We start from the raw sequence: 14,664 nt of genomic DNA, 5'->3' as shown, positions 1-14,664 counted from the left end.
AGATCCAAGAAAAATCGCTAGGTTGAATTCACACCTGCGGTTTTTTTCCCCTTGCACATACTGTATATTTCCTCCAAAAATGACAGCAGTTCTTGTCAAAGGAACGTGTAGTAGATTTATAAGGAAGGCCTTCCCATATATGAAAGAAGCATTCCCCTATAGAAATAAAGCTGTCATTCAGTGAGGGGATTGTATTTTCTATTGTGTGTGGCTCTCATTCCTCCCTTTCAAGGATCAATCTTGCCTCAGGGATCAGGGGTAATAGACAGTCTATTTCTTAGACCATTCCGGTCAAAAGATATTCCTCCCGATCCTTATAATTATCACAGAGAGCTCCGTTCTTAATGATTTTATACGGCTTTTACCTTTAAACATCCGCAAAGAGACGTGGAAGAGCAGCAGGCACAATTTGAAGCTCCAATGCCTCTCACCAGGGTGTATTCAGGTGAGATTCCGCCCATAAACTCATACCTTCCTTCAAGCCTTTAGGATTGAATTCTTCAATATAGGCTTTATTACGTCTCCGACATGCAAGGTTGCTCCACAGGAAACATGTAGAGGTATTAGATCCAAAAGAAAGAGGGGCCCACACTTTCAAGAAGGTGATTTTCCAAACCATATAGTATCCATATAGTATCCTTTTTCGTGCGATGTTCCCAACACGGCCAGGGATTCACAAGGCAGAGTCTCGACGTCACTACCCGCCTTGCTTGATTAGGTCAGCTGACGCGTTTCATCCCTTATCGGGATTTCCTCAGAGCTGTCTTAGCAAGTCCAACCAGATTCAGTGCATTTATAGTGTCCAACGTACTTTCATTGGTTCTATAGTTGGGAATGAAATATCCCGTACCGGAGATCTATGCTATTGCAAGATTACCCTCATATTCCTTCCAAGAAGTGACAACAATAATTTTCTTTCTACATCAAAAAGTATATTAAGGAAAGAACTGACAATCAATTAGTTCGATATTAATGAACATTTTAATCCCTATATAGATCGTGCATAATCAGTGGTGCCCCTTATACGCTAATATGTATGTGAAACTCGGGTTTTGGAGAAAATTACTTCCTGCCTAAATGAAGTTAAATAGTATTACCCAAGTTGTACATTTCATATTTCACATATTTTTTGAAATATTAAATATAAATATTTTTCCTTTAATAAAAGAGAAAAAGAAAAACTTTTCTTTCCCCATTTTTACATAGAGAGACATACCGTGTTTCCCCGATAGTAAGACACCCCCGATTGTAAGACGTATCGGGGGTTTCAGGGGGGTCGGCTAATATAAGCCGTACCCCGAAAGTAAGACATATGTCTTACTTTCGGGGAAACACGGGGGTATTGCCGCCTCCTGCCCACTTCCGCGCCGCCCCCCTCTCCATACGTCACCGCGCCGTCCCCTGCACTTGCTCCTGCTGCAACTGCCGGAATCGAAGCGCGCGCCGATTCCGGCAGTTTAACCCATTAAATGCCGCTGTCAATAGTGACAGCGGCATTTAATGTGTTTGACAGAGGGGGGAGCTCCCTCTGTCACCCGATCGGCGCCCCCGCAAACAAATCGCGGGTCGCCGTCGGGTTTCCATGACAGCCGGGGGTCTAACAAAGACCCCCAGGTCTGCCTTCAGCATCTGCCTGTTAGGCGATGCCGGAGGCATGACCTAATAGGTTGCCTGTCAGTTTTACACTGACAGGCAATAATGCTTCGGTATACTAAGTATACCAAAGCATTATATATGCGATCGGCACATCGCATAGTGAAGTCCCCTGGTGGGACTAAAAAAAAAAATGTAAAACAGTTAAATAAAGTTTGTGGAAAAAAAAAAAAACAAATTCGACAATTTTTTTACAATATAAGACATACCCCGAAAGTAAGACATAGTGGGGCTTTTGGGGATAAAAAGAAAGTAAGACACTGTCTTACTTTCGGGGAAACACGGTAGATACGAAGAGCTTTTAAATATTAAATTTTTGTTTATTACATTTTTGTTTAGTCAAGATATTCAAGCCCGTTTTTTTGCAAATAACCCATAAATATAGTTCCATTATATGAGTAAATTCTCAATTTTATGACAGAAAAATATGGGTGGAGTTCATTGAGCCTTCCCGGGACAGCAGGGAGGGGGCTCATACCCAAAGGGGCAACAAAGTCCCAAGTCCCCACTAACCCCGGAAGGAACACGAAATCCCCCACACATCCAAAATTCTAAGGAGACATCAAGGGACAAAGTGTCAATCAACGTGCGCAACGTATTTTAATCCCTGTATAGATGGAAGACAGTCAATGGTGTGCCCTCACATGGAAATACGTATGTAGATCTCTAGTGTAGGGGAGAGTTGTTTACTACCTCGATATACTTTAATGCCATTACAGAAATAGTACATTTTACATTGCATATTTTTACAAAAAGACACAGCAGTCATTTTTGGAGGAAATACACATAAGTATGTGCAAGGGGAAAAAAAACGCAGGTGTGAATTCAACCTAGCGATTTTTCTTGGATCTATGCTATTTACCCCGATTTGTGGGGAAAACAAGGTGTACATCAATGCTTTCTACTTATCAGTAATATATTTTGTATAGGAGGTTATTTGTATCTGTATGTAACCTTTTCCTGGCCAGGAGATAAAAATGTTTTAATTTGTGTGAATACATTTATATTTTCTAAATAATTGGAGTTTAAATAATTAAATACATTTTCATAATTTTCCATGACCCAAGAGTGCCTGGTTATATTTCTGATATAGTTTTTCTTTTTTGTTTTACATAGTATAGAGCATCTGTCAGTTCTCCTGTGTGGTGTAGTGTAGAGGATCTGTCAGTTCTCCTGTGTGGTGTAGTGTAGAGGATCTGTCAGCTCTCCTGTGTGGTGTAGTATAGAGCATCTGTCAGTTCTCCTGTGTGGTGTAGTGTAGAGGATCTGTCAGCTCTCCTGTGTGGTGTAGTATAGAGGAGCTGTCAGCTCTCCTGTGTGGTGTAGTGTAGAGGATATGTCAGCTCTCCTGTGGGGTGTAGTGTAGAGGATATGTCAACTCTCCTGTGTTGTTTAGTATAGAGCATCTGTCAGTTCTCCTGTGTGGTGTAGAGGATCTGTCAGCTCTCCTGTGTGGTGTAGTATAGAGGATGTGTCAGCTCTCCTGTGTGGTGTAGTATAGAGGATCTGTCAACTCTCCTGTGTGGTATAGTATAGAGGATCGGTCATTTCTCCTGTGTGGTGTAGTATAGAGGATCTGTCAGCTCTCCTGTGTGGTGTAGTATAGAGGAGCTGTCAGTTCTCATGTGTGGTGTAGTATAGAGGAGCTGTCAGCTCTCCTGTGTGGTCTAGTTTAGAAGATGTGTCAGCTCTCCTGTGTGGTGTAGTATAGATGATCTGTCAGCTCTCCTGTGTGATGTAGTATAGACGATCTGTCAGTTCTCCTGTGTGGTGTAGTATAGAGCATCTGTCAGCTCTCCTGTGTGGTGTAGTATAGATGATCTGTCAGCTCTCCTGTGCGGTGTAGTATATAATATCTGTCTATTCTCCTGTGTGGTGTAGTATAGAGGATCTGACAGCTCTCCTGAGTGGTGTAGTATATAGGAGCTGTCAGCTCTCCTATGGGGTATAGTATAGAGGATCTGTCAGCTCTACTGTGGGGTGTAGTATAAAGGATCTGTCATCTCTCCTGTGTGGTGTAGTATAGAGGATCTGTCAGCTATCCTGTGTGGTGTAGTATAGAGGATCTGTCAGCTATCCTGTGTGGTGTAGTACAGAGGATCTGTCAGCTCTTCTGTGTGGTGTAGTATAGAGGATCTGTCAGCTCTCCTGTGTGGTGTAGTATAGAGGTGCTGTCAGCTCTCCTGTGTGGTGTAGTATAGAGGAGCTGTCAGCTCTCCTGTGTGGTCTAGTTTAGAAGATATGTCAGCTCTCCTGTGTGGTGTAGTATAGAGGAGCGGTCAGCTCTCCTGTGTGGTCTAGTTTAGAAGATGTGTCAGTTCTCCTGTGTGGTGTAGTATAGAGAAGCTGTCAGCTCCCCTGTGTGTTGTAGTACAGAGGATCTGTCAGCTGTACTGTGTGGTGTGGTATAGAGGATCTGTCAGCTCTCCTGTGTGGTGTAGTATAGAGGAACTGTCAGCTCTCCTGTGTGGTGTAGTATAGATGATCTGTCAGTTCTCCTGTGTGGTGTAGTAGAGATGATCTGTCAACTCTCCTGTGTGGTGTGGTGTAGTATAGAGGATCTGTCAGCTCTCCTGTCTGGTGTAGTATAGAGGATGTGTCAGCTCTCCTGTGTGGTGTAGTATAGAGGATCTGTCAACTCTCCTGTGTGGTATAGTATAGGGGATCTGACAGTTCTCCTGTGTGGTGTAGTATAGAGGATCTGTGAACTCTCCTGTGTGGTGTAGTATAGAAGATGTGTCAGCTCTCCTGTGTGGTGTAGTGTAGAGGATCTGTCAGCTCTCCTGTGTGGTGTACTGTAGAGGATATGTCAACTCTCCTGTGTGGTATAGTATAGAGCATCTGTCAGTTCTCCTGTGTGGTGTAGTGTAGAGGATCTGTCAGCTCTCCTGTGTGGTGTAGTATAGAGGATGTGTCAGCTGTCCTGTGTGATGTAGTATAGAGGATCTGTCAACTCTCCTGTGTGGTATAGTATAGAGGATCGGTAATTTCTCCTGTGTGGTGTAGTATAGAGGATCAGTCAGCTCTCCTGTGTGGTGTAGTATAGAGGAGCTGTCAGTTCCCGTGTGTGGTGTAGTATAGAGGAGCTGTCAGCTCTCCTGTGTGGTCTAGTTTAGAAGATGTGTCAGCTCTCCTGTGTGGTGTAGTATAGAGAAGCTGTCAGCTCTCCTGTGTGGTGTAGTATAGAGGATCGGTCAGCTGTACTGTGTGGTGTGGTATAGAGGATCTGTCAGCTCTCCTGTGTTGTAGTATAGAGGACATGTCAGCTCTCCTGTGTGGTGTAGTATAGATGATCTGTCAGTTCTCCTGTGTGGTGTAGTTGAGCTGATCTGTCAGCTCTACTCTGTGGTGTGGTATAGAGGATCTGTCAGCTCTCCTGTGTGGTGTAGTATAGAGGAACTGTCAGCTCTCCTGTGTGGTGTAGTATAGAGGATCTGTCAACTCTCCTGTGTGGTATAGTATAGAGGATCTGTCAGTTCTCCTGTGTGGTGTAGTATAGAGGAGCTGTCAGCTCTCCTGTGTGGTCTTGTTTAGAAGATGTGTCAGCTCTCCTGTGTGGTGTAGTATAGAGGATCTGTCAGGTCTCCTGTGTGGTGTAGTATAGAGGATCTGTCAGCTCTACTCTGTGGTGTGGTATAGAGGATCTGTCAGCTCTCCGGTGTGGTGTAGTATAGAGCAACTGTCAGTTCTCCTGTGTGGTGTAGTAGAGCAGTTCTGTCAGGTCTCCTGTGTGGTGTAGTATAGAGGATCTGTCAGCTCTTCTCTGTGGTGTGCTATAGAGGATCTGTCAGCTCTCCCGTGTCTTTTAGTGTACAGGATCTTTCAGCTCTCCCGTGTGGTGTAGTATAGAGGATCTGTCAGCTCTCCTGTGTGGTGTAGTATAGAGGATCTGTCAGCTCTACTGTGTGGTGTGGTATAGAGGATCTGTCAGTTCTCCTGTGTGGTGTAGTATAGAGGTTCTGTCAGCTATCCTGTGTGGTGTAGTATAGATGAGCTGTCAGCTCTCCTGTGTGGTGTACTATAGAGGATCTGTCAGTTCCCTGTTGTTGTGTAATATAGGGGATCGTTCTCATAAGTGGTGTAGTATAGAGGATCTGTCAGCTCTCCTGTATGGTGTAGTATAGAGGATCTGTCGGCTCTCCTGTGTGGCCTAGTATAGAGGACCTGTCAGCTCTCCTGTGTGGAGTAGTATAGAGGAGCTGTCAGCTCTCCTGTGTGATGTAGTATAGAAGATCTGTCAGCTCTCCTGTGTGGTGTAGTATAGAGGATCTGTCAGCTCTCCTGTGTGGTGTAGTATAGAGGATCTGTCATTTCTCTTGTGTGGTGTAGCATAGATGATCTGTCAGCTTTCCTGTGTGGTGTAGTATAGAGGAGCTGTCAGCTATCCTGTGTGGCGTAGTATAGATGAGCTGTCAGCTATCCTGTGTGGTGTAGTATAGAGGATCTGTCAGTTCTCCTGTGTGGTGTAGTATAGAGGAGCTGTTAGCTCTCCTGTGTGGTGTAGTATAGAGGATCTGTCATTTCTCCAGTGTGGTGTAGTATAGAGGAGCTGTCAGCTCTCCTGTGTGGTGTAGTATAGAGGAGCTGTCAGCTCTCCTGTGTGGTTTAGTATAGAGGATCTGTTAGCTCTCCTGTGTGGTGTAGTATAGAGGATGTGTCAGCTCTCCTGTGTGGTGTAGTATAGAGGATCTGTCAACTCTCCTGTGTGGTATAGTATAGAGGACCGGTTAGCTCTCCTGTGTGGTGTAGTATAGAGGATCTGTCAGCTCTCCTGTATGGTGTGGTGTAGTATAGAGGAGCTGTCAGCTCTGCTGTGTGGTGTAGTATAGAGGAGCTGTCAGCTCTCCTGTGTGGTGTAGTATAGATGATCTGTCAGTTCTCCTGTGTGGTGTAGTATAGAGGAGCAGTCAGTTCTCCTGTGTGGTGTAGTATAGAGGATCTGTCAGTTCTCCTGTTTGGTGTAGTATAGAGGAGCTGTCAGATATGCAGCTCTCCTGTGTGGTGTAGTATAGAGGAGCTGTCAGTTCTCCTGTGTGGTGTTGTATAGAGGAGCTGTCAGATATGCAGCTCTCCTGTTGGGTTCAGAAAGGATATTATGTCATGAGTTTTAGTAAATACTTGCATTCCCCAGGAAGTAACAATTTTGTAGCATCTTTTCTTAGAACTCTGCATTGTGATGGTCCTATGTTATTATTTTAGGAAATATATGATTAAATTGACAGCTCGGTGTTGCCAGTCCCCTTATCATGAGGCTGTGCGCCTATATACTCTCACATTGTCAGCACTAATTAGATATGTAGATATGAGTTCAGTATTGTTATTTCATACAAGTTTCTACAAAAAAATTATCATTTGGTTGTCAGCAGTCTTAGGCCTGATTTACACGAGCGTGTGCGTATTGCGCATGCAAAAAACGCGGCGTTTTGCGTGCGCAAAAGGCACTTAACAGCTGCGTGTGTCATCAGTGTATGATGCGCGGCTGCGTGATTTTCGCGCAGCCGCCATCATTATGACACTCCGTTTGGATGTTTGTAAACAGAAAAGCACGCGGTGCTTTTCTGTTTACATTCAGAGTTTGACAGCTGTTGTGCGAATCACGCAGTTCGTACGGAAGTGCTTCCGTGCGGCATGCGTGGTTTTCACGCACCCATTGACTTCAATGGGTGCGTGATGCGCGAACAGCGCACAAAGATAGGACATGTCGTGAGTTTTATGCAACGCACTCGCGCTGCGCAAAATTCATGCACTGTCTGCACTGCCCCATAGACTCATATAGGTGCGTACGACACGCGTGAAAAGCACGCGCGTATATTACGCTCGTGTAAATGATGCCTTATGTTTATCTCCCTTCCCGACATTTGACATATAGTTACGTCATAGCCGGCAAGAGTGAGTATGGAGCAGGATAATGGACTGAGCTCACTACATACTCAGCATATCAGCTGTATGCTATAGCCGACACCTCACTGCAACGGCCGGGATCGGTGATAACTCCTATCCTGGCCTTTTAACCCCTTAGAAGTCAGTAGCGAAGGAAAGAGGGGGACGGCCTCCTTCCAACAGCCGTGGGTTGTCAATGGTTATCATAGGAGCATGGGGGCTGCTGAAAGACCCGCCATATTTGTGCTCCTATTAAGCTGTGAATAGTTTATTAATACCCTCAATAGGAGCCGATAAAGAACACAATGTATTGCACTACATAAGTAGTGCAGTATATTGTGCAAGTGATCCAATGATCGCTTGTTCAAGTCCTCTAGGAAGACTTTTATTTTTTTTAAAAAGGTAAAAATAGTTAAAGTTAGTTATATATATATATATGTCAGTATATGATCGGTGGGGGTCCAACACCTGGACTCCACACAGATCAGCTGTACCGGCTGCCTGTGGAAATGAAAAACCGCCCCATGCCCAGACAACCTTTGTTGAATCTTGTCATTGGGATTTATACCCGGTCTCATGGTTTAAATCATATTGTTGTTTGGATTTGCCAACACAAAATTATTTTACCCAATTGTTATTACTTCTTGCCTTGTTGTAATAACCGCACCTAAGGAAGAATATATGGGCAAAAGTATGCGGACACTTGACCATTGCACCTATATCGTGGCTATAACAGCATCCACTCTCCTGGAAAGTCTTTCCACAAAATGTTGGTGTGTTTCTGTGGAAATTTTTCCCCTTTCAGGTAAAAGAGGATTTGTGAGGCCAGGCACTGATGTTGGGTGAGAAGGTCCGGTTCACAATCGGCGTTCTGTGGCTCTGTGCAGCCACTCGAGTTCCTCCACAATAAACTCCTCACACCATGTCTTTAAGGAGCTCGCTGTGTGCACTGGGGCACAGTCATACTGGAACAGGAAATAGCCGTACCCCAAACTGTTCCCGCAAAGTTGGAAGCTACAATTGTCTAAAATGTTGTATGTTGTAGCATTATCAATACCAGACACAACAGATGGGCAGGCCTGGTACTATTTCTGAAAGCAACCGTTCAGGGGCAGGGCGTAAAGGCAGCCGGCAAAGCTCAATATATTGCAATGCATAAGTATTGCAGAGTATGGTACCAGTGATCACCAGTCCAAGTCTCCCAGGGGAACTAAAATACAGCAAAAAAAAAGCGTTACATTTTTTTTTTTTTTAATAGACCAAAAACAAAATATTAAAAGTAAAAAAAACAAAAAAACCTTTATCTAATTTTTCCCCTAAAGTATGTAAAAAAAATAAATTGCTGTTTTTGGATAGTAAATCGTTTTTGCTTTGTGAAAGTAGTACATCATAAAAAAATTATATAAATTTGGTATCACTTTAATCGTATTGACCCACAGAATAAAGTTTACATGTCATTTTTACCGCATGATGAATGCCATATAAAAAGAGACCCAAAAAACAAATGGAGAAATGGCAATTTTTTTCCCATTCCACCCCACAAAAAAAAATGTTTTTACATTTTTCTGTACACTATATGGGACAATTAATACTGCCGTTAAATCTACAATCCGTCACGCAAAAAAAAAAAAAAAACCCTGATACGGCTATATCGATGGAAAAATAAAAACCGTAAGGCTTATACAGGGTGGGCCATTTATATGGATACACCTAAATAAAATGGGAATGCTTGGTGATATTAACTTCCTGTTTGTGGCACATTAGTATATAGGAGGGGGGAAACTTTTCAAGCTGGGTGTTGACCATGGCGGCCATTTTTAAATCGGACATTTTGTATCCAACTTTAGTTTTTTCAATGGGAAGAGGGTCATGTGACACATCAAACTTATCGAGAATTTCACAAGAAAAACAATGGTGTGCTTGGTTTTAACGTTACTTTATTATTTCATGAGTTATTTACAAGTTTCTCACCACTTATAAAATGTGTTCAAAGTGCTGCCCATTGTGTTGGATTGTCAATGCAACCCTCTTCTCCCACTCTTGACACACTGATAGCAACACCGCAGAAGAAATGCCTCCCGATCTGGCCCCCTTAGACTTTTATCTTTGGGGTCATCTGAAGGCAATTGTCTATGCTGTGAAGATACGAGATGTGCAGCAACTGAAACTACGGATACTGGAAGCCTGTGCTAGCATTTCTTCTGCGGTGTTGCTATCAGTGTGTGAAGAGTGGGAGAAGAGGGTTGCATTGACAATCCAACACAATGGGCAGCACTTTGAACACATTTTATAAGTGGTCAGAAACTTGTAAATAACTCATGAAAGAATAAAGTAACGTTAAAACCAAGCACACCATTGTTTTTCTTGTGAAATTCTCGATAAGTTTGATGTGTCACATGACCTTCTTCCCATTGAAAAAACGAAAGTTGGATACAAAATGGCCGACTTCAAAATGGCCGCCATGGTCAACACCCAGCTTGAAAAGTTTCCCCCCTCCCATATACTAATGTGCCACAAACAGGAAGTTAATATCACCAACCATTCCCATTTTATTTAGGTGTATCCATATAAATGGCCCACCCTGTAGAATGCGGGAAGGAAAAAAACAAAAATAAAAAAATTAAAAATAGATGCAGTGGCAAAGGGTTAAGAGTTCTATGTCAGAAAAACAGAGCTCTGGCGGCAATTATTTATGAGGTCGCTCCTAGTGAATACTTCTTTTTTGCCACGAGGCCACTAATCGGGCGTTGGCATTCTCATTGAGTGGGAATGCTGGTAGCACTTATACACCAGTAGTTCCGGTGCCAGCTGCCATGGATTACAAGGATTTATTTTTGCCATATTGAAGGGGGAGAAGCACAAGAGGAACATCACAGAATTTGTTTGTATTTTTAAGCCATTCAATGGGTGTAAAATTGTTAACTCTTCGATGGCTCCTCTCCGGGGTGTATCTATAGGGGTTGCAACGATAGCAATTACACCCAAGCCGGAGGAAGCTTAACCCCTTCCCACCATAACTTTTTCATTTTTCCCATCGATGTAGCATTATGAGGGCTCGTTTTTTGAGGAACTAGTTGTAGAATTTCATGGCACTATTTATTGTACCATATAATGTAGTGGGAAACTGGAAAAATAATCTTTGTGGGGTGAAGTAGGGGAAAAACGTGATTCTTAAATTTTTTGGGGGTAAAAACGACATGTTAACTTTATTCTGTGGGTCAATATGATTATAGTGATACCAAATGTATATATTTTTTTATGTTTTACTTTTACAACGAAGTGTGTTTTGTCTAAATATTCTGGGAGTCATAACTTTTTTTTTCCATTGATCGAGCGGTATGAGGGCTTATTTTTTGCGGGCCAAGCTCTAGTGTCTATTGATACCATTTTAAAGTACATGAGACTTTGTGATCCATTTTTTGTGGGACATGAAGTGACCAAAAAACAGCAATTCTGGAGACTTAAGTTTTATTTATTTTTTTACCGCATTCACCGTGCGGGTTAAATAATGTATTGTTGTAATAGTTCAGACTTTTATGGACGCGGCGATACCAGTTATGTTCTTTTTTTTTTTTACGTTGTGCTTGGGGGAGTATTGGAAACGTTTTTTTCTTTTTAACTTTTTAACTTTTCATATTTTTCTTTTTTTTATATATATATGTTAAAAAAACCTTATTTAACTGTATTTCGTTTTTTTACTAGTCCCCTTAGTGGACTTGAACCAGCGATCGCTCGCATGATTTACTGCAATATTAATGTATTGCAGTATATTGTTATACTAACAGTCTGCTATGAAGCCCTGCGGGAGGAGTAGAAAGATAGCATGCCAACCATCGGCACCCTCCGATCACGTTGCGGGGAAACCGATGCAACTTAACAGGGGGCCGCCTTCCTGTTTCAAATGGCTTAGATGCTGCGGTCGGATGCTTTTGACAGTGTCACCTAAAGGGTTAAACGATGGGTTACACACAGCCGTCACACTCGTTCTATGAAGCGAGCTCAACCCGTAAGCCCGCTCCATATTCCCCCACCCGATCTCCACCGTATATATTTCAGCAGATATCGGGAAGGCCACTCTGCCACATAAGTAGACACCAATATTATATACTGTATGACACCTGGTAGGTGGGGGGGGGGGGGGCTGTTACACATTTTGCATTGGGGCCCAGGAGCTTGGAGTCACACCTTTGGCTTCTATTACCGATACTACTATGTACGATGCTGTTTTATATTGTCACATTCAGTAAGCAGTCACTAGCAGAGCCCTCGTCATCGCATGTGACCCATTACTATACAGAAGAGCAGAGCATGGTTGTGCAATATAGATGAATAATAACGGAAACAATTGTAACACAAGAAGTATTACGTTCTCCTATGTAATCATGCCTCGTAGATGACTTGCTTGTCAGTACAGTGCACTGATAATGTACTCGGTTAATTATTACTTTACACAGTACGACTACACAGGCATTGAGCTTTGCCCTGTATTCCGTCCTACCTCCAAAAGATATAATTCTCTTGTTTTATATTACATCTATTTCCTTCTTTTTGGTCAATCTATGAGGTTCTGAAGACAACCCAAGTCCATATGCCATTTTAGGGCATATGGGTGACATTAAGTGGGGTCCTCCATTTAGGATCCCCCTCTATGAGCCAGAAGGGTTCTGACCATTCATGTAATGCTACATGTTGCCTACAGGGATAAACTGTACAATTGGCCTACAGTTAAAAAGGGGTTTTCTTCAGGAGATCCCCATTAAAGGGTTTTTTCCATAATCATTATTTATCCACCGATTACGAGAACAGGCTTACCGTGCCGTTTCTGGGAACACCATAGGAATGGCGCGGTAGTGCAAATGCTTGGCCCTGATCCATCCTTTTCTATGGGGCTGCCGAAGATAGAGCCCAGCAGCCCCATACAAATGAATGGAGTGGTGGCCAAGCATGCACATTACTGCTCCATTCCTATGGGGCTCACCAGAACGGCACGGTAAGCCCGTTCTCGTGATCGGTGGGGGTCGCAGCTATCGGACCCCCACCAATCAGAAGTGTATCACCTATCCTGTGGACAGGTGATAAATAATGATTATGGAAAAACTTCTTTAAGTGGTGTCTGCTTTGACAATTCCATTGCAAAGATCTTTTTTTTTTTTTTGTCCTGGATTAGAAAAACATGGCTGTTTTCTTCCAGAAGAAGCGCCACACGTGTCCATGGGTTGTGTCTGGTATTGCACCTGAGCTACATTGAAGTGAATAGGGTTAAGCTGCAAAACCACATACAAGCTGTGGACAGGTGTGGCACTGTTTCTGGAAAAACAGCTAAATTTTTCTAATCCTGGACAACTCTATTTATGATCTGGTAACAATGGCATCTGCAATGGGGGTGGGGATATATTAGGCAGCAATTGAACAGTCAGTTCTTGAAGTTGATGTGTTGGAAGCAAGAAAAATGGCCAAGTGTTAGAATCTGAGCGACTTTGACAAGGGCCAAATTGTGATGTTTAGACGACTGGGTCAGAGCATCTCCGGTTTGGTGGGGTGTTCCCATTATGTAGTGGTTAGTGCCTACAAAAAGTGCTCAAAGGAAGGGCAAGCGGTGAACCGGCGACAGGGTCCTGGGCATCCAAGGCTCATTGATGTGTGGGGAGTGAAGGTTATCCTGTCTCGTCCGATCCCACAGAAGATCTACTGTAGCAGAAATTGCTGAAAAAGTTACTACTGGTTATGATAGAAAGATGACAGCAGACGCAGAGCATCGCACCTTGCTGTATATGGGGCTGTGCAGATGCTAAACACAGAGTGCCCATGCTGCTGTCCACCTCCGAAAGCAGCCACAATGGGCACATGAGTATCAGGACAGGACCATGGCATAATGGAAGAAGACGGCCTGGTCTGATAAATCATGTTTTCTTTTACATCATGTTGACGGCCGGGTGCGTGTGCGTCACTTACCTGGATAAGAGATGGCACCAGGATGGCACCTCTAAGAAGAAGACAAGCCGGCGGAGACAGTGTGATGATCTGGGCAATGTTCTCCAGGGAAGCTTTGTATCCTGGCATTCATGTGAATGTTACGGTGACACGTACCCCCGACCTAAACATTGCTGCAGAATAAGTGCGCCCCTTCCTGGTAACGTTATTCCCTAAATTCATCAGGATAATGCCCCCGCCACACTGCAGACATTGTTCAGGAATGGTTTGAGGAACACGACAAAGAGTTCAAGGTGATGACTTGTCTCCAAATTCACCAGATGTCAATCCGATCGATCATCTGTGGGATGTGCTGGAAAAACAAATGGAGGCCGCACCTCACAACTTACAGGATATAAAGGATCCACTGCCAACGTCGATACCACAGGAACATTCAGAGATCTTTCGTAGTCCATGCCTCGACAGGTCAGTGCTGTTTCGGCGGCACGAGTGCGACCTACACAATATTAGGCAGATGGTTTTATTGTTATGGCGGAACAGTGTATAGGATTTATCAGGGAGTCCCATTCTGGAAGAGGGGCTCCCTTTCTGGCGGACTCATCTGAATAGCCGCCATATAATACTACATTTCCTCTGCATCAACATCACAAACACAACGATGACAGATAATAATACCATCTTGGTGCCCCTAGGACTTGGGTCTGTCTGATTCCCTAGAAAATAACATCTCCCATCACACATAGTTAGTTAAAATACAGCAGTCAGTACTAATCGCAGCATTTTAATCTGAAAACAGGGCACATTAGACGAGGTTTGTGTTAGACAGGAAACGGAGCTGTCGCTGCTCTGGCATGATGGCATCAGACAAGAAGTTGGGAATGAGCCTGAAATCCGTGGACTCACAGGGTGTGTATATATATATATATATATCCACCCAACTGCACAAATAGGTTAATGCCAGCAGCCTCCTCAGGTGAAAGTATTGGGTTCCAGGTCATAGATTAGTATGGTTAACATGGAAGAGCATTTTCATCACCCGCTTAGCTAATGTGTAGCAACAAAACAGTTAGAATATTTTCCACTATATTTTATGTATCAGTTCCTCACGGCTTTCAAGATCTCCGCTTGCAGTCAGAAAATAGGAACTCACACAGATTATTTCCAGTGGATAAAAATCTGTCCTAGTCATGTGACGGTCAC

This window comes from Rhinoderma darwinii, chromosome 5 (genome assembly GCF_050947455.1).
Source record: "Rhinoderma darwinii isolate aRhiDar2 chromosome 5, aRhiDar2.hap1, whole genome shotgun sequence".
NCBI lineage: Eukaryota > Metazoa > Chordata > Amphibia > Anura > Rhinodermatidae > Rhinoderma > Rhinoderma darwinii.
The sequence above is the reverse complement of the archived record's forward strand: the minus strand, read 5'-3'. Positions refer to the sequence as shown.